This window comes from Petaurus breviceps, unplaced genomic scaffold (assembly GCF_028583685.1).
Source record: "Petaurus breviceps papuanus isolate PSGF00001 unplaced genomic scaffold, PetGlider_PUasm1.0 98, whole genome shotgun sequence".
Classification (NCBI taxonomy): Eukaryota; Metazoa; Chordata; class Mammalia; order Diprotodontia; family Petauridae; genus Petaurus; species Petaurus breviceps.
Window position 1 is genome coordinate 52039395 of NW_027187460.1, and position 26283 is coordinate 52065677.

Sequence of the window (26283 nt, forward strand, 5' to 3'; positions counted from 1 at the left end):
GTGCTATGGCCTATTGGTGCCCACTATTTATCTTTCCATTGTCTTTTTGGTTGTTTGTTGTTTTAATTCTTCTGAGATTGTAGTACTTCATAAGTCAGATATATAGTCAGTCAATCAATCAGCTAGCATTTATTAAGTGCCAATTATGTCCTAGAAATCTCTTCACCCTGGAAACTCACTCTACCCTGGAGATCAGAACTACCCTTTTCCCTGGAGCATCTCCCTTTAATTGGCTAGTTTGTTTCCAAACCTCCATTTTAAGCAAGGTAACAAGGCCGAATATGTCTTCCTTCTTCTCCAGGTTGCATCCCTAACTCTCCTGAACTTTCTCTGAGACGCCTCCACACTGAGTACCTTTATCTCTTCTTCCTCCTCTTCCCCCATTTTTCAGTTCCTTTTTTTAATCTTCCCCCCTTAGACTTTTAGTCCCTTGAGGACTTGGATTTCTGCTTGTGTTTGTATTCTCAGCATTTAGCACATTGCCTGGTGTATAGTAAGGATTTAATAAAATGTTGATTTGACTTGACTTTACTATTATGTACCAGGCACTGTGCTAAGCCCTGAAGATACTATTCTAGACTCTTTTTCCTCAGTTTTAGGCCCAACTCACTAAGGATCAAAAATAACAATTAATAATGACAATAATAAGGTTTTCATGAAACTATTCTCCCCTGGTTCACCTCTTATTTAATTGACTGATCTTTCTCAATCTCCTTTGCTAGATCTTCATCCAAATCACACCCACTAACCATGGACGTCCCACAAGGCTCTATCTTGGGCCCTTTCCCCTTCTCCCTCTACTTTGGTTGGTGATGTTACAAATTTCCATGGATTTAATTATGCTAATGGTTCTTAAATTTATTCATCTAGCCCGAAATTCTCTGCTGACCTCCAATCATTTATTTCCAACTTCATTTCAGATATCTCAAACTGAATGTGCAGTAGACATCCTAAACTCAACATGTACAAAACTGAACTCATTATCTCCCCCCCTCCAAAAACAAACAAACAAACAAAAAAACCTCTTTCCTACTAACTTTGCTATTACTGTCAAGGAAAACACCAATCACCTACTCCCCCAAACTTGCAAACTAGGTGTTTTCCTTGACTTTACTCTCTCTCTCTCTACTTCTCTTTCATAAGCCCCCTTCTCTCCTTAGATACTGCCACCAACCCGGTGGCCCTAATCAGCATATGCCTGAACTAATCCAATAGCCTACTGGTTGTTCTCCCTGCCACAAGCCTCTCCCTCCTCCAGTCCATCCTCCTTTCAGCTGTCAAGGTGATTTTCCTAAAGTATAGGTCTGACCACATCAACCCACTGTTCAATAAACTCCAGTGGCTCCCTAACAGATCCAATGTCAGATCAACAATCTTTTGTTTGTATTCAAAGCCTTTCATAACCTCACCCCTACACACACTTTTCTAGTCTTTTTACAATTTACACCGACCTCCTTGCTGTTTCCCAAAAACAATGCTCCATTTCCCATCTCTGGACATCTTCTCTGGCTGTTCCCCATTTTTGGAATTCTCTCTTTCCTCATCTCCACTTCCTGTATTTTCTGGCTTCTTTAAAGTCCCAGTTAAAATTCTAACTTCTACAGGAAGTCTGTCCTGGACTGCTTTAATTCTAGTGACTTTCCTCTTGAATATCTTTAACAGACCTGCACAACTTTGCAGTAGCCAGGGGCCAAAATTAAAATAGGCTTCTTCAGCCTGCAGATGAGTTTTTCGTGGCTCACTTTCCAGGTAAAGGTACAATTAATGATTAAATTATTTTCAAATAAACCATATTTTAAAGGAAAATTCCAAAAATATCAATAAATTGTTTATTACTTAAGATTTTTATTTATTATGAAATCACATTAATGTTTAAAAAAATTACTTTGCCAAGCTGTACAAGTTTTAATACATTTTTCAGATTTTCTTACTCTTTACATTTAGCAATGACCGAAAACACAGCAAAAAGATAGGACTCTCTCTCCTCTCAGACTAGAGACAGAATGACAATGGCTGGTTGCCTCAGGTCACATTACACACAAGAGAGTGCAGTGGCAACCTATCCACCAAGTTACATGATGGGCACAATAGTGACTAGTGGAAGGCGGGTTAAACAGGGCACAAACAAAGCACTCCTTACATCTTTACTTTCTTTTACATTCTCTACATTTTTCGTGGGTTACCCAAAATCTTTTGGCAGGCCTTAAGCAGTCCTTGGGCCGTATGTTGTGCAGGCCTGATCCACAATTTATCCCATATATATATATACCTGTTTGTATTAGACTATGAATTTTTTAAGAACAGTTCTTTTAGGTCTCTTTGTATCACTAGCACTCAGCACAGTTCCTGGAACACAGTAGGTGCTTAGTAAGTGTTTATTGGCCCAGTAACTATTTATATGTGTACCTGTTGTTTTCCCCATGGTTATCTCTTTGAGGTGAAGGACTGTTCTATTTTTTGTACTTATATCACCAGTACCTAGCATATTGCCTGACATGTAATGTGGCCTAATAGATGCTTGTTAGTTGATGGTTTGATTGAACAATTTAATAAATGTTTCTTGAAATTTAAGTTAAATATCAAGTAAGATCAAAGTACCTTTTATAGAAAAAAATGCCAAACTGCATCTTCCTACCTGGTTATTTAGATCATGATTTGATTCCTTCAATTTAAATAAAAAGCATTTTATATTCATATAAACACCTGAAATTTTATTTTCCTATTTTTAATAATCAATAATGGGCCAGGCACCATGCTAGGTTCTGGGGATACGAAGGAATATTGTATTGTAATATAGTGTGGTGGATCCCACCAGAGAGTCTATCAATCAATCAAAAAACATTTATGTCAGGCACTGTGCTAGGCACTGAGAATTCTCACTCTCAAGAAGCTTATGGTCTATCAGGGGAGATGACATATATGTGTATGTAATTGAGTGTATAAGAGTTTGTGTGTGTGGAGAGAGATGTATATATATATATATAGATGTCTATGTATGACATGTATATGTATATATATACATATATGTAAATATATTATAAACATGTGAGCACTTGGTGGAATTTGGAAAGGCTTAATGTAGAATGCAGTATTTGAACTGTACCTTGGAGGCAAAGGGGTGGGGATGAGGAGGGAGTGCACTCAGGGAAGGAAGATGGCCAAAGCAGTGACATAGGGAAGGGAGATGGAGTACTGTATGTGAGAAACTGAATGAAAGTCATTTACTTGGATCTTAAAGTGCAGGAAGCAAAGTAAAAAGATTGGAAATGTAGATTGGGACCAGGTTGTAAAGGACTTTAAAAAACAAACATCGTAGACTTTAATTTCATCATGGGGACCCCTGAATATCATACACTAAAGGGAATGACATAGAGCTCTACTGAAGAAAAATCACTCTGGTAGTTGTGAGGAGGATGGATTAGAGCAGGAAGAGACTTGAGACAGGTAGACCAAAGAGAAGGCCATTGCAGTAGTACAACACGTGGCAAGCAGGACATGAAGTATGATGGCAGTCATCTGAGGGGAGAGAAAAACTAAGATTGAGAGATGTTATAGAAGTAGAAAAGTGAAGATTTGTGGGGTGAGAGAGTGAGAAATTGAAGATAACACTGTGGTGACAAACCTGGGAAATCTGAAGAATGACATTATATTCAACAGAAATAGGGAGGTTTGGAAGTCTGGAAAACCTAGGTTCAAGTGTCTCTTCTAATACATACTAATTGTGTAACCACTGGCAAATCAAGTTTCCTGACTGGTGGTAGGAATGTCCAGGGCAAGGATTCTCTGCACTAATTAAATCAAAGATCTGAACTAAAATTTTTTTCAAAGACTATTAGCTATATGTTAATAAAGTTAATATTAGATAGTAATAGAAGGGAGAAGAAACAGGAACATAAAAAAAACCAATCAATCAACAAATAAGGCAGTATAATGGATACTATGGAATTAAAGGTGGCAGCTAGCTGGCACAGAGGATGGAGTGACAGCCTTGGAGTCAGGAAGACCCATCTCCCTGAGTTCAAATATGACTTCAGACATTTGCTAGCTGTGTGACCCTGGGCAAATGACTTAATGCTAAGTGCCTCAGTTTCTTCATCTGTAAAATTAGCTGTAGAAGGAAATGGCAAACCACTTCAGTATCTCTGCCAAAAAAACCTCAAATGGGGTCATGAAGAGTCAGACTGAAAAATGACAGAACAACAAACGGAGTCAAAAATATAATATGTGGCCTCTGCCCTCACTGTGCTTAGTTGAGAAGAAAAGATCTATAGCTGAAAAAGTAATTAGCTATAGTAGATAGAAAGTCAATAAACATTTATTAAGTATCTACTACATGCAAAGTACTTGTAGTAAGAACTAAGTATAACAAGAAAGGCAAGACATAGGCCCTGCTCTCAAGAAGCTCACAATCTAACAGGGGAAACAAAAATGCAAATAATTATGTACAAATAATACATACAGGATAAATTGATGATTATATCAGAGGGAAGACATTAGAATTAAAAGGGATTTGGAAAGGCTTCCAGTAAAAGATAGGATTTTAGCTGGGACTTGTAGGAAGTCAGGTAAGCTAGCAGGTACAGACAAGGGGCTATAGATTCCAGGCATGCATGGGGAGACAGAAAGGGAAAACGCCTAGTCAGGCAATGAAGTGTCTTGTTTGAGGAACAGCAAGGAGGCCAACATCACTGGATGGGGTGGGGTAGGTTATGATGGCTTTGAATACCAAACAGAGTATTTTATATTTAATGTTAGAGGTCATAGTGAGTCACTGGAGTTTACTGATCAGTAGTGGGGTGACATGGTCAGAATTATGCTTTAGGAAAATCATTATGGCAGCTGAGTGGAGGACTGACAGAAGTGGGGAGAAACTTGTGCCAAGAAGGGAGACCAACCAGCAGACTATTGCAAAAGACCAGGAATTTGTAGATGAAGTCCTGCCATGCATCAGGGTGGAGGCAGCATCAGAGGAGAAAAGGGGGAATATTGGAGGGATGCTACAAAGGTAAAATTAACAGATAGGATATAGGGGAGTTGGTTGAGAGATAGTGAAGAGTCAAGGTTGGAAGCCTAGAGACTGGGAGGATGATGATGCCATTGACAGTAATAGGAAAATTTAGAAGAAGTAAGAAATTTGAGGGGAAAATTAATGAGGTCAGTTTTGGACAAATTGAGTTTAAGATGTCTCCTAGACATCCAATTTGAGATGTCTAATAGGCATTTAAGTCTGAGACTGGAGGTAGAGGAAAGTTTAGGGCTGAATAATTAGATTGAGAATCATCAGCATTGAGATGATAATTGAACCCATGGCTGCTGATGAGATCACGAAATGAAACAGTATAAAGTGACATAAGAAGGCTCAGGACAGAGCCCTGTAGGACACCCGTAATTAGGGAGCATGTATGGAGGAAGATGTACGAAAGGTGTCTGGGAAGAGAACAGTCAGATAGGTAGCAGGAGAACCAGGAGAAAGTAGTGTCCTGAAAACTTAGAGAAAGAAGAGAGTAGCAAGAGAAGAGGGTGATTGACAGTGTCAAATGCTGCAGAGAGGTCAAGAAGGATGAAGACTGAGAAAAGATCTAAGCAATTGTTATTGACTGTGGAGATAGCAGTTTTGGTTGAATAAGGTCAGACACAAGACTGTAGAGAGTTAAGAAGACAGTGAGAGGAAAAAGAAGAGAAGGTATCTACTATAGATTACCTTCTGAAGGAAAGAGAGATATGGAATGATACCTAGTGGGAGAGTTTGAAGATAAATGAAAGTGGAGATGGAGAGGACAATCTGCTAGAGGAGATGGAAGGAATGAGATCATTTGTGCATATAGAGGGGTTGGCATTGGCAAGGAGAAACGGGAGTGAAGGAGAAAATTGTGGCAGAAATCATCTGGGTGGTGTGAAACAAGGAGAAGGGAAAAGAAGGAGCTCTCAGTGAATGCCTTCAATTTTTTCAGTGAAATATGAAGCAAATTGAGAGGGTGGAGGGAGGTGGAGGCATGTTAGGTTCAGAGAGAATAGGGACTGGACCTATGATTTCATTGATACAGAGAATTCCATCTACCAATGCAGGTCAGCACCTTCTCTGCAATATATAATATTAGAGAGTTGTCTAGAGCACTGAATAATAAAGTGATTAGCCCAGGATCATAGGATTATACAGACAATATTTGTCAGAGGTGGGACCTGAACTCTGGTCTTCCTGACTAGTGATGCAGTAGACAGAGTACTAGACATGAGCTCAGAACCTAAGCTCAAATCCTTCTTTAAAAAATCACTAGCTATGTGGCCATGGGTAAGTCACTTATTCTCTCAACTTCAGTTTCCTTCCCTGTAAAATGAGGATATTAATAGTACCTACCTCTCAGGATTCTTGTAGGGATCAATGAGATATTATATGTAAAGCATCTTGCAAAACTTAAATCATTATATAAATTCAAATAATTATTGTGTTTATGTCGTAGTACTTGTTATGACTAATAATACAAGGCAATAAATTAAGATCACCAAATTAATGGGTTCTAGAAAAGTTCAGAGAAGAGAGAGAACATGCAATAAGTGAGGTAAGTCAGTTTTAGAAATGTAATCAGAGACATACATTTATATACATATATCCATATATAAACATTCCACTCCATTTGTGCCTAGCTAGGATGGACCCCTTCCTAACTTGGCATACTCACTTATAGCTCTAGTCCCCAGAGGTGATGACATCCCAGATTGCTACAAATAATCCAAAAGCAGTTAATATACTCAAAGATCACAAGCAACAGCTGACTCCATTTACAATTTCTCTGTTTATAGTTCAGGTTGCCACCATGTCTACATCAATATTAATTTACATGCCTTTGAGCTATGTGAAAAAGGATAACCTGGAAATAATTTTCGCATTTTCACTTCAAAAAATTACAGTCTAGTTAGCTAGAGAAGCCTTGGTCATGTCTCTGAAGGGGAGAGAAAAAAAAACTATCTTAAAGAAGGAAGAAACAAGCATTTATTCAGTGCCTTCTATGTGCCCAGCACTGTGCTAAGTGCTTTAGAAATATTATCTCATTTGATTTTCACAAGAACCCTGAGAGCTAGGTGCCATGCTTATCCCCATTTTATAGTTGTGGAAACTGAAGCAAATACAGGTTAAGTGACTTGCCTAAAGTCATGTAACTCGTAAGTCTGAGGCTGGATTTGAACTCATGAAGACAAATCTTCCTGATTCCAAGCCTAGTCATCATCCACTCTATCACTATTGTGTGATAGTGGCAAGTGCTCTGAACCAGGAGGTCAGAGACTTGAGTTCAATTCTTGGTTTTGTCACATACTAGTGGGACAAGTCATCTCTCTGAAACTTGGACTTTTTCCTGCCATTTCTGCAAAACAAGGATAAAATATTTGCATGACCTTCCTCAGTGGGTATAGAGTGAGGATTGTGCTCTGGAAATTGTATTTTATTTTGGGCCATATCTGAAATTAGCTACATGGAAAACTAAATACAGAAACTCCTTCTACTAATGCAGAGACTGTAACTTGGGTCACTGACATTTTACGTGATTTACCCAGGATCATATAGCTAGTATAAACCAGAAGCAAAATTGACCCCAGGTCTTCCTCACTCCAATGCCAGACTTCCATCCACTACTCTATGTTGCCTCTTACAGCACTAGAGCAACAAAAGTCCTTAATATAATTTTTGTGAAGTTTATTAATCATTAATAATTCTTGATAGACATAGAGACAGAATAGTTGTCACATATTGCTAGAGCCAGAGATATCAGCATCCACAAAAACACTGGTCAACAAGCTCATTGCCTTCCATAAAAATGCAGTGCTGGTTCCAGCTTGATGAAAGTTGTGGTTGACCTTTCCTAGTCCTTCCTTCCATCTCTAAAGGTAAATGAATCAGGAGAGTTGACTAAAGGCAAACCAGTATTTCAACAAGATGGTCATGGGATCTGAATATGTGCTGTACTTATTCATAGCTGTGCAAAGTTTACAGGTAAGTCAACAGGGCGAAAAGGGCCATAATGGAATATTCTCTAAGATAAACATCTGATACAATATTTTAAATGTCTAATGTTTTGAGCAGCTTTCAGGGAAGTGTCATAGATTCATAGGGGCTTAAAGGAGCCTAAAAGACATCCTCTAATCAATTCCCCCATCTTGGGGGTAAGAACATCATGAAACCACATGGGTATAAATCTAAAAGGACCTACAGGAAAGAGCAGTGTATGACTTCATTTTGTAATCCAGTATGTTAGGTACAGCATTTATTTTACATAAGCTGGGTGGTTTCCCTTTAAGGAAGCAAGGAAGTCTTCCTCAGGATTTGGTTGGTCCAGAGGACTTCAGATTTCAAAAGCCCAGCCTGTGAAGAGTTGGCACTCTGGAGACATGGTAGAGTTCCTACTGTCTGGCAGGACATCTTTCCAACCCAGCATTGCTATCCTGGTGAATACAGAAGCAGAGGGGAGCTATGTCTGTTTTCAGTAAAGCGTATCCTTTTTTATTCTAAGTTAAGCTATTTTTATTGCATTTTATGGCCCTTGAATGTTTCATTGCATTCCAATCTGAAGCTCGAATCACTGGACTGGCCCGAATTATGCCTGGCCTAGAATACGCAATTTCAATGTGATCCCATTGAAATTAGAGATTGTATGTAGGGGAAACTTCTATTAATAGAGGCTGCTTAGAGGACTGGAACGTTCTAATTAACTTCCTATGTAACTGAGTGACATCCATTCAATACATGGATTACCAATTTTCAAAGAACATGAACATAATAATAAAATACATTATGTTCAATATAATTCAATCCTTCTTTTATGATTCGAGAGACACTTTAAGACCTTCCGGTGCCTCCAAGTCATCATTTTGAACTTTAATTATCTTTATAGATGAAGAAAAGATTCTGGTTATTTGAGCTTGTTGGTTGTCTAAATTCTACATGTAAATAGGAGTTAGGGGAATATTGAAATCTCTTACAATGGGGAATTCTCATACAGCTTGGGCAATTTCCTTGTGATTTATGGTGAAGTAATTAACTTTGATACTTTTCTAAGGCACAGAAAGCAAAAGTAGCCTATCTACCATCTCTCAAAACTGCTGAGGAAACTAGCATCACATGAAGTTTTCTGGCCTGCTTTGTGCAGTTTATCTCACCCCATTTTTCAATAAACAAAACAAACTGTTTATATTTAGTCAAGAGGCACATATTTACACTATCACAAAATCTCAGCATAGTAAGGGACCTCCTACCGATAGTCTATGTAGTCCATCACTTACCCAGACAAGAAACAACCACCCCTCTGAAAGGGAGGATCTTAAATGTATGTTCACTCTAATTTGATAAATTTTGAACCAATTTTCATGAAAACATCTTTGTAAGCAAGTAGGAAAATAAGGAATGCAATAAAAGGAAAATGTGTAGGTTGATTTGACTCAACATAACCAATTCACTTGATTTAGTGCCATACAAAGCAATATGATTAGTATTAAAATGGGCCAGTTTGAACAAAGAGGAAGTTAGTATTAAAGAAAGATTTTACTGTGTTAGTAAGACCTCTATTTACACTAGAAATGTACACCAAGCATTAATACCCCATCAAGGGTGAGGCAGGGCTGCCCTCTTACCCCAAGATTTTTAACTTAGCACTAGAACTGAGAATACAAATCCTAACAAGTACGGGACTAGGGCATGATTTGTACAATAGAAAAATCAAGGTCCTTGAGTATTCAAGAGATTTGACCATAGTGGCTGACATCCCTGACTCCCTAACCAAAATTCTAAACAACTTAAGTGAGGTTACCATATGGGTAGGACTACACTTTAACAGGGACCAAATGTGTGTCTTTATTGATTAATGGCCAGAAGAAGAAGGGACTTCCTATATAATTCCAAATATAAAAAAAAAATCAAGGAATTTTAGTGATGCCCCAAAAAAATACCTATTCATATCATGGAATCTGCATGGGGTTTCACATTACAAATTCTTCCAACAATGTAATAAATATTACTAAATACTTAGATTTCATGGACAAGTCTAAATTGGCTCCTTGGCAGAAAATAGATACAGTAAATAATTTCATCTCCTTGTGTCTCATTACCCCTTAAAAACAGTGTGGTCCCCAAGAATGTCCTCAAAGTCTTGGATAGAACAATTTAAAAAGATACCAAGAAATGGCTACATCCTACCCCACTTCCCAAAGAGCCAGAATTGAGCTCCTTTATTTCTTCAATAAAATAAGGTGGGAGAGAGGGTGGGATGAATCTGTAAACCACTAGTTATAATAGCAGACATCAGTAAGGTGGCTCATGGAGTAAGGCTTCTAGTATCAAGCAATTTGGGTCAACTGTCTCATCATTCTCTTACTGATAGTATGAGGAATAGAATAAAACATGACTCTCAACCAGAATTAGTAATTTACTTAAATAGCTATTTGAATTTGAGGGTATAGTAGCATCTAACATCTGGTCCCAGCTATGGGTAGCCTCCCAATGATTGTCAGCTAAAATCTCAACTGAGTAGAGTAAATAATGGTGTTTTGGCACTATGGTTGAATGACTGTATGTTGGCCCTAGAAGGAGTGAAGAGGAATTTGAAATATGTGCTGAGATATTATTTTAAACAGCAGCAAGTCAGCAAACCTGATTGGGGTAAAATGTATTCTTTTACCTCAATAACTGCAGCATCAATTTATTTTTTTATGAGGGAAGGATCCTTTACCCGATTTGTGGACTGGCAATTCGTTTATAGAGCCAGACTGGATTGCATCCCATTGAATAAGGCTGGGAAATTTGGGTCTGAGAACAAGCACTGTCATTGGTGTGGGTGTGGGTATGGGCATCAAATTAAATGCTCTCACATGTCCTCTGCCCACTGTGGTCTTCAAATGAGTGGGGCTATTACCAATGGCATGATGCTATTTTAAATAGACTTTTTAAAGCTATCAAAGTGACAGGAAAAGACAAACAAACAAACAAACCAAGACTGGGGCAAATTGAACAGTTTCAGGAAGCCCTAAGACTAGATTTAGTAATCTTGGACAATAAGAACCGTAGTACCACCACAATCATAGACATTACCATATCCTTTGAAAATAGATATTCTGCCTTCCAATCAACCAGTGTTGGCAAGACTGAGAAATACCAGATAGTCTGTCAGCATCTGGTTCAGGGAGGCTACAGCATGTACCGCAGCACACTGCTAGTGGGGGCCCTAGGACAATGGGATCCAGCTAGCGTTATAGCATCTAAATTAAAGATCAGTCTGAGGTTCTAGACTGATGAAGAAGCTGATTGTTTGATACTCCATCAGATGAAGCAGGGATATATACATCAAACATATAACAGGCAATAGGCAATATTAAGAATGTGATCTTGAGGAGAATACAGAGAGAAGTGATTGTCTTTTTATTAATTTATATACAATATTCTATGTATTTTATTTATTCTGTGATTGAAATGTACACTTGTAATATTTATTTCTTTAGATTTTAGTATTTTTAATATTACTAGATATTTATTTATCCTTGCCTTATATATTAACAGGCACTTAATGTTTGTTGAATGAAAATGAATTAATAACAACAGTAACAGATAACATTTATATAGTGCTTTTTAAAATCTAGGCAATCGATAAGACAATAAGTCAAGCTGTGGTTTGTAACATTTTTCCAATTTACAAGGTATAAATTCTTTTGCAAATGAGGAAGAAGCCAGAAACAATTGATATCTTCATGTACATTCCATACACAACCAGCATCAGCATTTTCAAATTCCTAATAATCAGGTGAAAAATTACTTTCCCAGGCTAATATTACTGGACTTTTCCTAATCAGGTTTATTAGACTAAGAGTTAAGAGAAATGTCAGAGATATCCTACACCTGGACTTCAACAAATCCTCTGACAAGATCTTACACAAAATTATTTTGGAGAAACGGTTATAGGATAGTTGATCATGCAATTAGGTAGATTCAGAAGTTGTTGAATGAATGAATCCTAAGTGGAGTTATTAACTGATCAATGCTGTTTTGAATGAAGGTTTCTCTTGGTGGGCTCTAGTAATCTGTTCTTGGCCCTGTGCTGTTAATTTTTTACCAGTGACTCAAATAAAGGCATAGATGATGTATTTGTCACATTTTTTAGATGACACAAAACTAGGAGGGATAGCTAACATTGGTTGACAGAGTTCAGAGCCAAAAAGATCATGACAGACTAGAATGATGGGTTTTGCCTAATGATGCAATTTAATAGGGGAAAAAGTAAAACCCTACATGACTTTAAAAAAATAAACATCTCAAATACAGGATGAGGCAAGCATGAATGAATAACAGTTGACATAAAAAAATCAGGCTTTTAGTGGGCCACAAACTCAGTATGAGTCAGTAGTGTGACATGGTTGCTTAAAAAAAATAAAAGGAATGCCACCATAGGCTGCAATAGGAAAAGTATAGTGTCCAGAATGGGAATGCAGGAATTCTGCTGTATTTGATCCTGATCAGACCACCTCTGGAGTAGAGTGTTCAACTCTGGGCATTGTCGGTGAGAAAGGACATTGATAAACTGGAATGTGGACAGAAAAGTTCATTCAAAATGGCGATAAGACTAGAGATCATGATGATAGACATCTTCATTTGGATGTACAACCAGGTACCTGAAACTCAACATGTTAAAAACTAAATTCATCATCTTTCTTCCTGAAACCTGCTCTTCCCAACTTCCCTATTTCTTTTGATGACACCAATATCCTCTCAGTCATTCAGGTTCAAAAGCTTAAAGTTATCTGACTTTTCTCTCTCCATCACCTTCCATATCCAATCAGTTGTGAAGTCTTTTTATATTCTACTACCACAATATTTCTAGTACATGGTTTTTTTTTTTCCTTTTCAGTGTCACAATGTCTATCTTTGTTCAGCAGCAAAGTGACACAGTGGATAGAGCCCTGGACCTGCAATCAGGAAGACCTGAGTTCAAATTCAGCCTTAGACTCTTCCTAGCTTTGTGACCCAAGTCATTTAACCTCAGTTTCTGCATCTGTAAAATGAGGATAATAATAACACCTACTTCTCACGGTTGTTGTTAGGTTAAAATGAAATAATATTTGCAAAGCACTTAGCAAATCTTAAAATATTATATGAATGCTACCTTTTCACCATCCTAGTAGAGTGGTCAATCTAAAAACACAGAAAAAAAAATACTGTTCTTCCCGACTTAGTCACCAATCACCTTTAGTACAATCCCTCAGTTACAGGAACCACCAATAAGAAGTTAGTACATATCTTCACAAGGCATATAGCCTTTAGCAAGGGTTTAGAGCACATATTCATCTCTGTGGGAGGCGCTCCTTGGTCAGCAAATGAGAGGATCCTGATTGCTCTAGCTGGTCTACATATTTCTGTGCATTATATAGATGAAGAAACTGAAGCTGAAAAAAGTTGTGACTTCCCCAAATTTACAAAGTTTATGTTTCTGTGGCTGAATTTAAACTCAAGTTTTCATAACTGTTTAGCACTATCAATTATGCCATCTCACTGCCTACAACAAACATTTAATAAGTGCCTACTGAATGCAGAACATTGTGTCAGGAAATGGCAGGGATACAAACTCTCTTTAAGACAAGTAGATTATAAACTACTCAAGAGATGAGAGAAGAAAATGCATGGCTAAAGTATATATTATTACATGATAAACACAACAGGAGTACAAAACAAAGGGGTATGGTAGGTTGCTATCAATCAGGCTTTCTAGAAGAGGTAGCATTTGAGTTGAACTTTAAAGGATGGATAAGAATTCAACTGGGGAAGATGAGGGAGTACAGTAGGGAAACAACCTACCCTGTCTATTTTATCTTCATTAACATCTCTCACATATGCCCCCTTCTCAGCCTCATTTGTATAATGAGGATAATCATTGTACTTATTTCAGAAGGTTGTTGTGAGAATCAAATGAGATAAAATATTTAAAATACATTCCAAATCATAAAGCTCACAATGACACTTTTAGGTCAAGCATAACTATTTGATAAAAAAAGGAATTTATAACATCAAGATTACTAATACATTAAAGTCAATGCAAATAATAAAATACATCACAATATATATATAAATCTAAATCACACTCTGCTATCAACGCTCTCAATGTCTGGTTAAGAGTGATACAGACCAGACCAGTCAATGACTCACTCATCTGGATATTGAGGAACAGAGCTCACAGTAAACATTATCCAGTTCAATTCTTTTTATGCAGGACAAATAAACATAGCTTCAAAGCCCTCTCTGCTTTTCCTTCTCAAGCCAGGGGTGGCAACAGAGAGCAAGATGCCCTTATGGAAAGCTTCACCTCTCTCCAGTTCTCGGAAGTACTAAAGGACTTCAGCAGTCATTAAACCTCTCAAGGAAGTGAGTTCTCTCTTCCATCTGTCAGGAATCGTTCAATGGAAGCCCTTTGTCAGTTCATGGCTTCTCACTGTCACAGCTATCACACTGCTGCTTTTCCATCCTTCACCCCACGTCCTTCAATTTTTCTGCTCAAGTTTGTCAGATTCTACTCTGGTTTCTGAATCCAAGCCCTCACCCCTCAGAGGTTTAACTGAGAGCCTTCTGATTCTCAGTACCTCCCTTTCACTTAAAAAGTTAAAGATGCTGGGGCAGCTAGGTGGCACAGTGAATAGGACACCTGCCTTAGAATCGCAAGGACCTGAGTTCAAATGTGACCAAACACGTGACATGTACTAGTGTGACCCTGAGCAAGTCACTTATCCCAATTGCCTTGCCTTCCCCCTCCAAAAAATAAAAAGATACAATGTCTCAGATTTCCTTCTATCAGACTGATAACCCTTCCTTCATAAAACCTTATTCTCCAAATATTTCTATGACTTTCATTTTGCAATTTTACTGACTTTAGAAATAAAACATATGTAAGTGAGCTGAAATATATATAATGCTACACAGCCCTGAAAGCTTCAGCACAGTCTTACCATTCTTTGGTGTCCCTGAAACTATGTTTCTTTACAGTCATAGTCTAGTTTTCAATAAATAAAAGAGTTTCTCTGCCTCTTTATAACATCAACTATGCCCACACAAATGAGGCATCATTGATCAAAGAAGGCTTTGAATCTTTCTTTAAACCATAGTTCATTTTCTGTCCCAAATGGTTTAAATTTCATCTTAAAGCAATGTTTCTTCATGACATATATTAAGAGTTTATATTAAAACAAAATTATTTTCCTAAACCTTCCATAAGTATCAAAATGTTCCTCTATAAAAGCAATATATTACATCATTTGAAAGTTGATATAAATCTTTTCTTTTATACAAAATACTTTTTTGCTCGGCTCTTTTTATCATTGAACTGCCATATAGGAAAAGTCTTAAAGATATAGTATACTTTTATATATTGCTAAAAGTATTTATTAAAAATCATATATGCAAATGAGTTAAACAGTACATAATAAATTACTTTTCCAAGGCTCTGATGGCTTATGCTACAATAGAAAAAAAAATGATATTCAGTCCAAATCAAGAAACATTTATTACAGCATCTACTACCTTTAAGAAATTGTATTATACAGAAATGAAATAATCCATGTCCTCAAAGATTTTACATTTTATTAAGGGCAAGGGTTACAAAACATTTATATATAGATATCTCTAAACATGCATATGTAAATATTATGGTTTTAAAAAATTTAAATATATTGTTTTAAGGCTTACAAAGCATTTTACATATACTACCATTTCATCCTCATCACCATCCTGTTTGGTAGATATTACAGATATTATCACTTCCTTTTTACCGAAGGGTATCTAAGGGCGAGAAAGATTAAATGATTTGCTGAGAATTACGGAACTAGTAAGTATCAGAAGCAAGATTCAGTTCCCAGGACTCACCTGAGATGAAGTCTAGTGCTCTCTTCCCATCATACCATGTTCTTCTTCCTAAAACATTCAGAATGTATATATGAACTTAAAATATAACTAGAGAAGGACCTATTTATCACACTGATACAGTGGTGTAGAACTAATGCCCACCACCCTACATTTAAAAGGTGCTTTTATAGCAGGTGGCATTTATGATTTGAAAGATCCAAGTTGATCTGTGTCATGGTCCTTTTAAATCTGTTTACTTACATTCACATTAAAATGGGGGGTCCACTGCATTTTCATTATGCGTTTGCACAAGTATCAGTACATTTAGTTGGGTGGTAAGGCACAAAGGAGTCATGGAGAATCATGGACACATAGATTTGTTTCACTGTGGAATTAATACTTTTCAGCAAAGGCTCCAAAGGCTTCCTGCCAGAGGTAGGTTTTTCAGGAAATATTTTTTAGTTTTATCAATAAGGTGTATTTATACAGATGGACCATTTCACTCAAATTTGTTTGATCTTCAAATGCCAAGACTGATGTTGGGTCTTCATCACTGAAGTGTTTGTGCCTCTTCGATGTTCCCTCTTGAAATTTCATCTCTAAACATGCTACCTCTAGCCTGTGTCAGTAGAATGGTTTCTGTGAAAATTTCAGTTCCAAAGCCATCATTTTAAACTGAAAGAGGCATAATAAAGGGGGAAGGTTTATCTTCAATTCTGTAATAAGTCCACATAGTTTTCCAGAGTCCGTCTGGTTCTATTTCTGTTTTGGGTGTGTAGTTTATCGGTTATATTTTCAGTTTCCATAGCAATAGCTGCAATCATCACACACATTCTGCAGCTGGGAAGACAAGCAGCTTCCTCTGAGACTTTAACTTGCCACCAAAGGGTTGTTAGAGTAATACACATGAGCCCTTCTCCTTCAGGAGGCTCAGTCTTAGTTTGGCTCCAATCTCCACCCCAGCTCCAACGAATGGTCCCCAAATCCAAAACTAGTCCCAGATTTCTCAGGTAACACTGCATTTATCTCTTCACTGGGCACCAAGATGTTCCCAGTTCTACTTTTAGGATTTAAAATTTAAACTGAAAGAAACACAATGGAAAAACATACATGAAATACCTGGTCCCCATCCATCCCTACAATTTCCTGTGTTTCTGGAGTGGAAATTTACAAAAACACAGAAGTTGTTCTCAAAATACCATTTAAACTTCAGGGTAAAGGGTATAGAAGACATAGAATTGAAAGTATTGATCAAAGCAACTACTATAAAATATTCTCAGATGTATTTATTATACACTGAGAGTAGGGTTTGGAATTGGTGCTTGAGCAGCAATCTTGCAGAAGTCTCTTCTGAAAATTACTAGCACATTAATATTTGACATCTTTAGAGAAAGAATGTTATTTCATCAAGTGTAACAACAATAACATAACAAGGGCATATAAATAGTATATACTAAAAATTAAGGTTAACATTTTTGTCATATGAAACAATCTTTTAATGAAGGACCAAAATTGACTAGCCCATACATAGTTTTTATCATCTACCCTCCTCCAAGGAAATACATTGTGAGCAAAGAGAATGTAATTAGTTCTTTTTTCTGCCCACTCACTGAAATTTACCACTTATTCAGGATATATAGACTTAAGACTATGTTCAAAGCAGGCAAAAAATTCTCAGGCATTTCCAATCATTCCCAATCATAAAACTTTAGGCCTAGGAAGGATTTTGTGGAAAAATCTAGTCTGACTACCATATTTTCCAGATTATAAAACTGAGGTCTAAGAGAGGCTAAGGAAGTGGCTGAGAGTCATACACCTAGTCAAAGGCAGAGGTGGCACTAAGATCTCCTGTTTCCCTATTCAATGTATTTTAGAGATGGGGAAATTGAGACACAAGGATATACAGTGCCTTGCCCCAAACCATTCAGTTTATCCCCCTTATTAGACTTGTGAAATCCTTAAGGAGAAAGTTTGCTTCTATCTTTGGAAAAGAAAAAGGAAGAGGTATAACGTAATCACTAAAATCAGTAGTACAACAAAGCTTACTACTGTTAAGATTCCTTACTCTGATTTCACTACTCTTTGCAATTGTGTGTGTGTGTGTGTGTGTGTGTGTGTGTGTGTGTGTGAATGTGTGTGTTGAGGTGGGGGGGATGTCAGGGGAAAATTGAGGAGGCATGAAAAGGATGGATGCTAAAGACAGCTGGACTTGTGGTTTCATCAGCATAGATGACTCCCACTGTGAAAATTTCCTCCATCAATGCAGATCATCAATTCAGCTATAATTTATATTTTGAGAGAGTTGCCTAATACACTGAAAGTATAAGTGATTTGCCTATGGTCACATCGTCAGTATGGGTCAGAAACAAGACCTGAATCTATATCTTCCTAACCCCAAAGCCAACATTCTAACTTCTGACTCTTCTTTCTGACAAAAATCAATAATAACAATAACGTATTGTCTGTTGAACACTGAAAATAAAATAATCAATATGTATCAAAGGCTAAGTTTTTCCTGGATGTCCTGATCCATCCTTTATTCTATTTGCCTAGTATCTCCTATGAACAATAGCACATATTACAGGAGCAGTTGGCTTCAGTTAGACATTCTATAGAACAGATATTAATTTGGACTTATTAACACTCTTCTAGAACAGATTTGGGACAGGTAGGTGATACAGTGGCTATAATGCCAGGCCTGGAGTCAGGAAAACCTGAGTTTAAATCTGACCTCAGACATTTACTTGCCCTGTGTGTCCCTGGGCAAATTACTTAATCCTGTTTGCCTCAATGTCCTCATCTGTAAAATGAGCTGGAGAAGGAAATGGCAACCACTCCAGTATTTCTTTGCCAAGAAAACCCTAAATGGGTCATGAAGAGTCAAACACAATTGAACCAACTTAACAAGAAGAGATCTAGTTGTAACACATGAAGCAACAAGAAGGCCTTAACTACAACATTTCAATACAGAACACTCTCAGTAGAATAGAGACAATTCTGAAACATTTTTTACAAAACACTTGGTAATGCAAAATGGTTTTCACAATAAGTACATCAATACTCGTGTTCACTCATTCATTCAACAAAAATGCATTGACTATATTATCTACAAGGCATAACATACTCTCAAATTGTATATTGGGCTAACTTTTGCCTATTTTTGTCTTGCTTTTTGCCTGCTAAAGATAATAAGGTTTTGTAAATCATGAATCTCTTTATGGTTTCACCAAGTACAGTGCACTGACACTGTGCCTGGCATACAATAGATGCCTAATAAATTCTTGTCAATTTGACATGGCACTACACGCCATTGTGTGCAGAAAATTCTAATCAATAATAATAAACCATGTAGTATGACTCACATGTCCATGAGCAGTTCCCTGTGACTTTCAGTCTCTAGTAAATTCAATGGATGGAAGATACATAGTAATAGAACTCAATCCTTTCAAAAGCAACTGCAGGAAATGTCTTTTAGTCAGGCTCACTGCCTGTTGGAAAGCAAGCCCAAGGTTTAGTAATGACTACTTGAAATCCATCTTTCTGTCTTCCCAGGGAGAAAAAGGGATAAATATTAGAAATGTCTCTTTAGTGAAGCTATTAACATCCTCAAATTATAGGGAGGTTCCTCTAAAGGAAAAAAAAATTAATAAGATGATAAAGCATGTCTACTTGAAATAGTTTCATATTTTAAGCAAAATGAGAAGCCAAAGAGTCCCACCCAGAAGGAAATGGTAAGAACAGCCCTAAGAAATTCCAGAGAAAGTAGATTTTCAATAAAGGGGGAGGGGAGGAATCTGCATATGACATCAATTGAATTTTGACTATGGGTCTGTGGAAAAATTCAATACTAGGAAACCTGAATTCCTCAAGCACTCCTGGAAAATACAACTTTGCAGAAAATGTAACATCCATAATGCTATGTGAAAACTGGATTTAGGCAGGAATCATGGGGAATTGTACAGGCTTTTCCTTTCAATTAAGCCTATAAACCTAAAACCTTAAAATATCATAGTTCACATAGTTAATGTATTTCAATTACAATTAAGAAGCAGCCATAAAAGACATATAATTCCATGCAATTTTTTTCATAGGGAGAGGACTTTCATAATAAATTTTATGATTTTTCCCCCTCTAATAAAAACTATAACAGCTTTTAGTAATTGCTAATCAAGATAACCCCTTCTTTGATTTGAGTTAGGAAAGTGCGTTGTCTAGTTTCCCTTTACTCCATGAAGGAACTTTAACCTTGGCCCACCTCCAAGTGGGCCCTTCTCTAGCCTTATAGCTAGGACAGCAAATAACCAAAATAGCCTTTGAATGCTCTAGAATGGCAGAGACTAAGATATCTCCTCTCTGCATCTGGTAATAGATGATTTACATACAACTAACATATTGGAGATTATCTTTATAACTACATTGTGTCTACACAGCCCAAAGTCAATGGAGAATTTGGCAGTTATCTAGCACATTTCATAGAATCACTGAACCACACACTCAGTATTCCAATTATACTGGCATACTTGTTCTCCATATGTAATGCCCCCTCTCTGTAGAAAGATTTGTAAAATATATGTTATATTTACTCATCTCTGAACATGTTGTATCTCCTCAGCAGAATGAAACTCCTTGAAATTAGGGGCTTTCTATTTTTGTATTTGTGTCTCCAGCTTCTAACACAGATGTGCCTGAAACATAGTAAGCGCTTAATAAATGTTTATTGGCTGATTGATTGATTCTATCTCCTGCCTACATGCTTTTGCATAGGATGTCCTCCATGCCTGGAATGCTCCCTCTCATCACCTGAACCTTTTGAAATCTCCAGTTCTCCCAGTTCTGTTTCAGGCTTAGCTCAGATGCAACCTCCTACGGGTGTTTTGTTTTGTTTTGTTTTTCCCTGTCCACAGTAATTAGTGTTCCCCCTCACTTTCCAAATTGAAGTATATTCACTTACTTGTCTATATATTTAATCCCTGAAGTAAAATATAAGTTTTTTGAGGACAAGAATTATTTCATTTTTATTATTTATCCCTAGTGTCTAACACAGTGCTTTGTATATATAATAGACTTAATTAATTCTGGTGGAATTGAAATGACTTTTGAACCAAATGTCATAAGAAATTTGGTAAAGATAAATTAGTTTTGTACATGAGTTCAAAAATATCAGCCTTACATGTATAAGATGGAATAATACATAATTGGATAGCAGTTTCTCTGAAAAAGATCTGGAGGATTTAGAGGACAGCATGCTCACTATGAATCAACATCATGATTCTGCAGCCAAAAAGCTGATATGATTTTAGGCCTCTCTAGTAACAGGGATGCACTGCTCCTCCTTTGCTCCTCCCGAATGAGGACAAAGTAGACTGTTCAGGTCTAGGTGCCATATTTTAGGAAAGCCATTAGTAAAATGGAAAGCAAACAGAGGTGGCCATCCAGTATTGGAAAGGTCCTTAAGATTATGTACTATGAGGATCAGTTGAAGGAACTGGAGATGTTTAACTTGGAGGAAAAAAGACTCAGCAGAGGAGAGGGACAGAGGAGAGGCTCAGAGATATCCTAGCCATCTGACAGGTTGTAAGATAGAAAAAGGGTTAGACCCAGTGGTATGCTGGTAAGTGTTTCTCTCAAAAAAAAAAAAAGGAAGCATCACACACTTTTAAGCTTAATCTGCATTATTAACATTTTCTCTATGACTTTCTTAAAAACAAATCAAGTCCTGATTTATAGTCAGAGGTATAAATGTTCACCTTGAAAATTTGGGGGGGTGCGGCTAGGTGGTGCAGTGAATAGAGCACCAGCTCTGGAATCAGGAGGACCTGAGTTCAAATCCAGCCTCAGACACGTAACACTTACTAGCCATGTGACCTTGGGCAGGTTACTTAACCCCAACTGCCCTGCCTTGCCCCTCCAAAAAGAAAAAAAAAAGATAAAGAAAAGAAAATTTAACATGTCACTCTCATGAGCCAGGACAACCTGGAATCAGAACACCTAGGAGTATTAGGTGAAAGTTAAGGGGCATTAGAGCTAATCAGAAGGTGGAAGGAGCTACCTCAGGAGGTGGTAATACCCCTGTCACGGAAGGTCATCAAGGAAAGGCTGAATGACCTCTCATCAAGTAACATGTAGAAGAGATTTTTATTAAGCATGTTCGGGCAAGGTGACCCATGAGGTTCCTTTCAACCATAGCATTCTATGATATAGTATTTCAAATTTTTTAGAATCCTAAAACTTTAGAACTGGATGATGTCTGATTCACTCATTTAACAGCTGAGGAAACAGAAGCCTACAGAGACAAAGGGACTTATCTAATGTCACTCAGCTCATGTTACAGTCAGGACTGGGACCAAAGAAGCCTCTTGACTCTCAATGTTTTTTCACTTCTAAGTCACTTTCCTGACTTTCGTTCATCCCTGAATCAAACTGGTAGACAGGACTAAGCAACCAGCTTGGGGAAGGGTCCTGGTTGTTGTAGCAGCAAGCACCCCAAGCGTCCTCAGGGTTTGCAGCTACCACAGGTTCTTGGATCTGCTTTGATAAAGGAAAGCAACTCAAAATGGGTTAACAAGCCCACTTCAATCAGTCAGACATATATCGTTTACCTTGTTCAGGAGAAAAGGTCAGCACCCTGAACCTCAAAGTATACAGGCATAATTATCAAGACAGAAACATCAAGTAGACAGATTTCCAAACTGTCCAACCATTACATCCATACCCAGTCAACATCTGGGTTTCCACATTCTGGGTTTTTCAAAGCCGGGGGACTCTCAACAACGGCTTCCCAGAATTCATATCAAATCACAGAACACTTCTCAAAGTGAGTCCCAAAACAAAGCTACACATCAGGGCTTATATAGCCTTCTCCTGGCTCAGAGAATGTAACAACCTTATTGACCCACTGGCCAATCAAAAAGTATCTACTGAAAAACAAGCCTCCCTCCCCAGGCTTCTAGTGCACTTTAGCCTAGGGGCAGGGAAGATCTTTAAAATTTACATTCGCATTACAGTTGTAAAGACTGACTAGATAAAAGAGAAGCTCCTGATGCAATTGAGAATGAGTGGGAGAGACGTATGATAAAATCCAGACAGAACAAGGCCAAGTATATATTAAGTATGGAGTACATGGAATACAAACCGCAAACACAAAATGGGCATCTCAGCTTATTTTATCTTCCCACCTGTCATTCTGTGTTCTGTTCTGTATTACATTTCAAAGGTATTTTATGTTAAGACTTACTTAATACTTGCTTTAAGAATACTGAACATTTTTCTCATAATTATCTTCATCTCAATTCTCACAGGGCATGCTACAATGCTTATTGAAGCAAATGTTTATTTAACAGAGAGCGATCATGTTTTATTCATCTTTGCATTCTTTTCAGTGCCTAGCACAGGGCTTCACATATAGCAGGTGCCCCATCAATGTGTGCTGGATTCGATCAAAGTTGAATTATATGACATATGGCATGAGAACTAAACATGGCAATGAATATTGAATAGCATACTGCCACCTTTTGGTTATGTTCTACTGAGAAAAGTCTTATGATTGGGTCTAGGACAAATACTTTGCTACACTCAAAAAAGATAAAATAAGAAACCTATTTCTAGGTTGTCTAAATTTAATAAGATATTAGCAGACTAGTTCATCTGATCAATCCATGAACTAAGTTATTTCTTCCCCCTACATATTCCCTAATCATATAGTCATCAGTCATTTAGAATTCTGACATTTCATCAGTAGAATGTAAAGAACTAAATTCCTTAGACTCTACTTTGTTCAGTGGTATAAAGTCATTGGATATAGTCAGTCTTGGTAAAGAATTCCAGGTTTGTGGGCTCTGAATCACTCAAGGCAAAAATTGAGCACATTACATGACCTCAATCTAGAAACCCACATAAGTTTTATAGCAGAAAAATAATTATGGTTTTCTTTCTTCAGTCACCTTTTGGAGTTATAGATTTAGAGAAGCAATCTAAGGCAGTAGGCTAGATAGAGTTGATCTTGGAGGCAAGAGAACCTAGGTTCAAATCTTACCACTAATACATATTGGTTGTGTGACTCTGGCTAAGTCACTTAAACTATTATTACCCCCAAGCAACTCTCTAAGAGTATAAATTCTATAGAAGTTGTAAATCTGTACTGGTAGATAATGTTTCCTTACCAGGAATGCACCACACTAAAAAATTACACGTCTGCTCCTCCCCACTCCCTTAACATCACCAAAAAGATTCAGATCATTTTACTTAATTTTGACTCACAGAACTGCCGCCTGCTGCCCAGGGAGCATCGCACTTCACTGTTATTATGCTCTTTTTTCTCTCTTGGAGACACCATGCCTTTTATTGGCTTCAAGTAGCACCTTTTTGTAGATCAGTGGGTCAAACTCAAATAGAAATGGGAACCACTAAACCAAAAAATAAGGATCCCTGCTAGTGCATATTGACTCAGAAAACCACATATTAACATTATCTATATTCTACTGTATTATTCATTTTTTTTGTTAATTATTTCCCAATTCTATTTTAATCTGGTTCAGACTCCACATTGTGGGAACATTGTGGGCTCTGCTTGACACTTCTGATGTAGATAACTGTTAAATTTAGGTAAATCTATAGCCCAAATTCTCCTCTGAGTGTCAGCCCTACATGTATAAGATTATAGATTTAGAGTTGGAAGGAATCTCAGAGGCCATCTGGTTCAACACTCATTTTACAGGTCAGTGTAATGGTAATGGTAATTTGAAGATCTTCCCTGCTCCTTAATAAGCCTCAGGGAATCTGAAGACCTTTCCTGCTTTGAAAATAAACTATTCCCCCTGAAAGGCTAAATGTAATCACATGGAGCCTGTAGTGGGAGGAATTTGCTGAAGAGTGGAGCAGAGCCCACAGGAAGCTGGGAGTCAGAACAGCTAGACAGTGGGAGGAGAAAGGACAGCTGGCAAGCACATAGGCTTGTGAATAAATGTTGTTTTATGGGAAGGCTAAAGGATGCTGTGGCTCTTTGTGCTGTTATGGCTTATTAACTTCTTTGCTACTATGATGGAATCAGCTCATTGGTTTGGGGATTTGGTTTTCTGATGTCTGAATAAATGTTTTGTCTATGTCTTCTATATGGTGAGTTTGTTATTTTTTGCAACTGAGTACTATGCAGGTGTGTGTGTATATATACACATATATATATATATATATATATAGTGACCATGGGTGCTGTGAATATTGAATTGGTATTACAGTCAGGAAACTGAGGCCCAAGTCAAGTTACTGAGGCAACAGTAAGAGGAAGAATTAGAACCTAGATCCTCTCATTCCTGTCAATATCCTTTCCATCTATCACTATTTTGTGATTTTTAACTGCTTTTTCAACATTCCCATGTGGATACCCTGCCTTCATCTCAATCTCAAGATATGCACGCCTAAATTCATCTTTCCTCCCAAACCAACTAGACTTAACTATATAACTATAAGGAGTGAAGAGGGGAAGTTACACTTAATGTTAGTAAACACTTCCTAACTATTAGAGATCCTTTCTTCTCCCTCTTAATAGATCTTCTATCTACCTATCTCTTCCATCCTATCAATTACGTGTCATTAATTCTTTTTTGTAAAATCTTTCAAATCCATCATTTTTTCCCTATTCCCACTTCTACCACCCTAGTCCAGAATGCCAATCAATCATTACCTTCTGAAAACCATTACAGTTACAGGGGGATGCATGGGGTGGTTAGGAAGACTAGCACCTTCTGGTCTGAGGGCTTGCCAAGTTCTTTTGATGTCTGCTTATCCACCTTTGGAATTCACCTTCACCCAACTCTCACCTGTGGCTCCAAGAAAACTAGCTGTAACAGGCACAGTAGCCATACTCAGATAAATCATCTTGGCACACAGGCTAAAACCACACTGAGAGTAAACAACAGGCCTCAAACATATTAGTGAGTTAGGGGGATGTCTATCTGAAACATGTTAAGATTTACCCTGGCATAAAAGGTGGATGAGAACGATTTGTTGTCATTCAATAACCATGAAGGCAGCTAAAGCAGGCACTATGGAGCTCTTAGAGCCAATGTCATCCACTGCATCCAGGGCTACCATTCTTGACTTTTGTCTTGCCACTGGACTTGGATGGCTCTGGAAGAGAGAGTGAGGCTGATGACTTTGTGCAACTCTGCCTCACTTAAATCCAATTAAGTCTAAAGTCAAGACATTACCCTGTGATGTAACTGATCCTCTTCAAAAAATAATGAACACCTATATTAAAAAAAAGCTGATTTAAACACAGCAGTAGTATACCTATAAAGTTGTATATTATGGAGCCATGGGGCAGTTGATATGTGTCCTTGCAGGCAAGGAAGACCAGGTTAGATTTGATTTGGTGTCCAACTATAAAGTCATGATGAAACCTTTCCATAAGATTCAGTTGGCAGTAGTACACA

General features: G+C 37.5%; 1 long non-coding RNA gene across 2 annotated transcripts in view; it reads right to left on the minus strand.

The window, feature by feature from the left end:
* The window catches only part of LOC138155862 (uncharacterized), a 73031-nt gene that overhangs the window by 5849 nt on the left and 40899 nt on the right, over positions 1-26283 (minus strand). For both annotated transcript variants that reach the window (XR_011167013.1, XR_011167012.1), the window contains exons 2-3: positions 16118-16938; positions 15878-15925 (exon numbers count right to left, since the gene is read on the minus strand). This is a non-coding gene — a long non-coding RNA (uncharacterized lncRNA). The remainder of the gene's footprint in view (positions 1-15877; positions 15926-16117; positions 16939-26283) is intronic.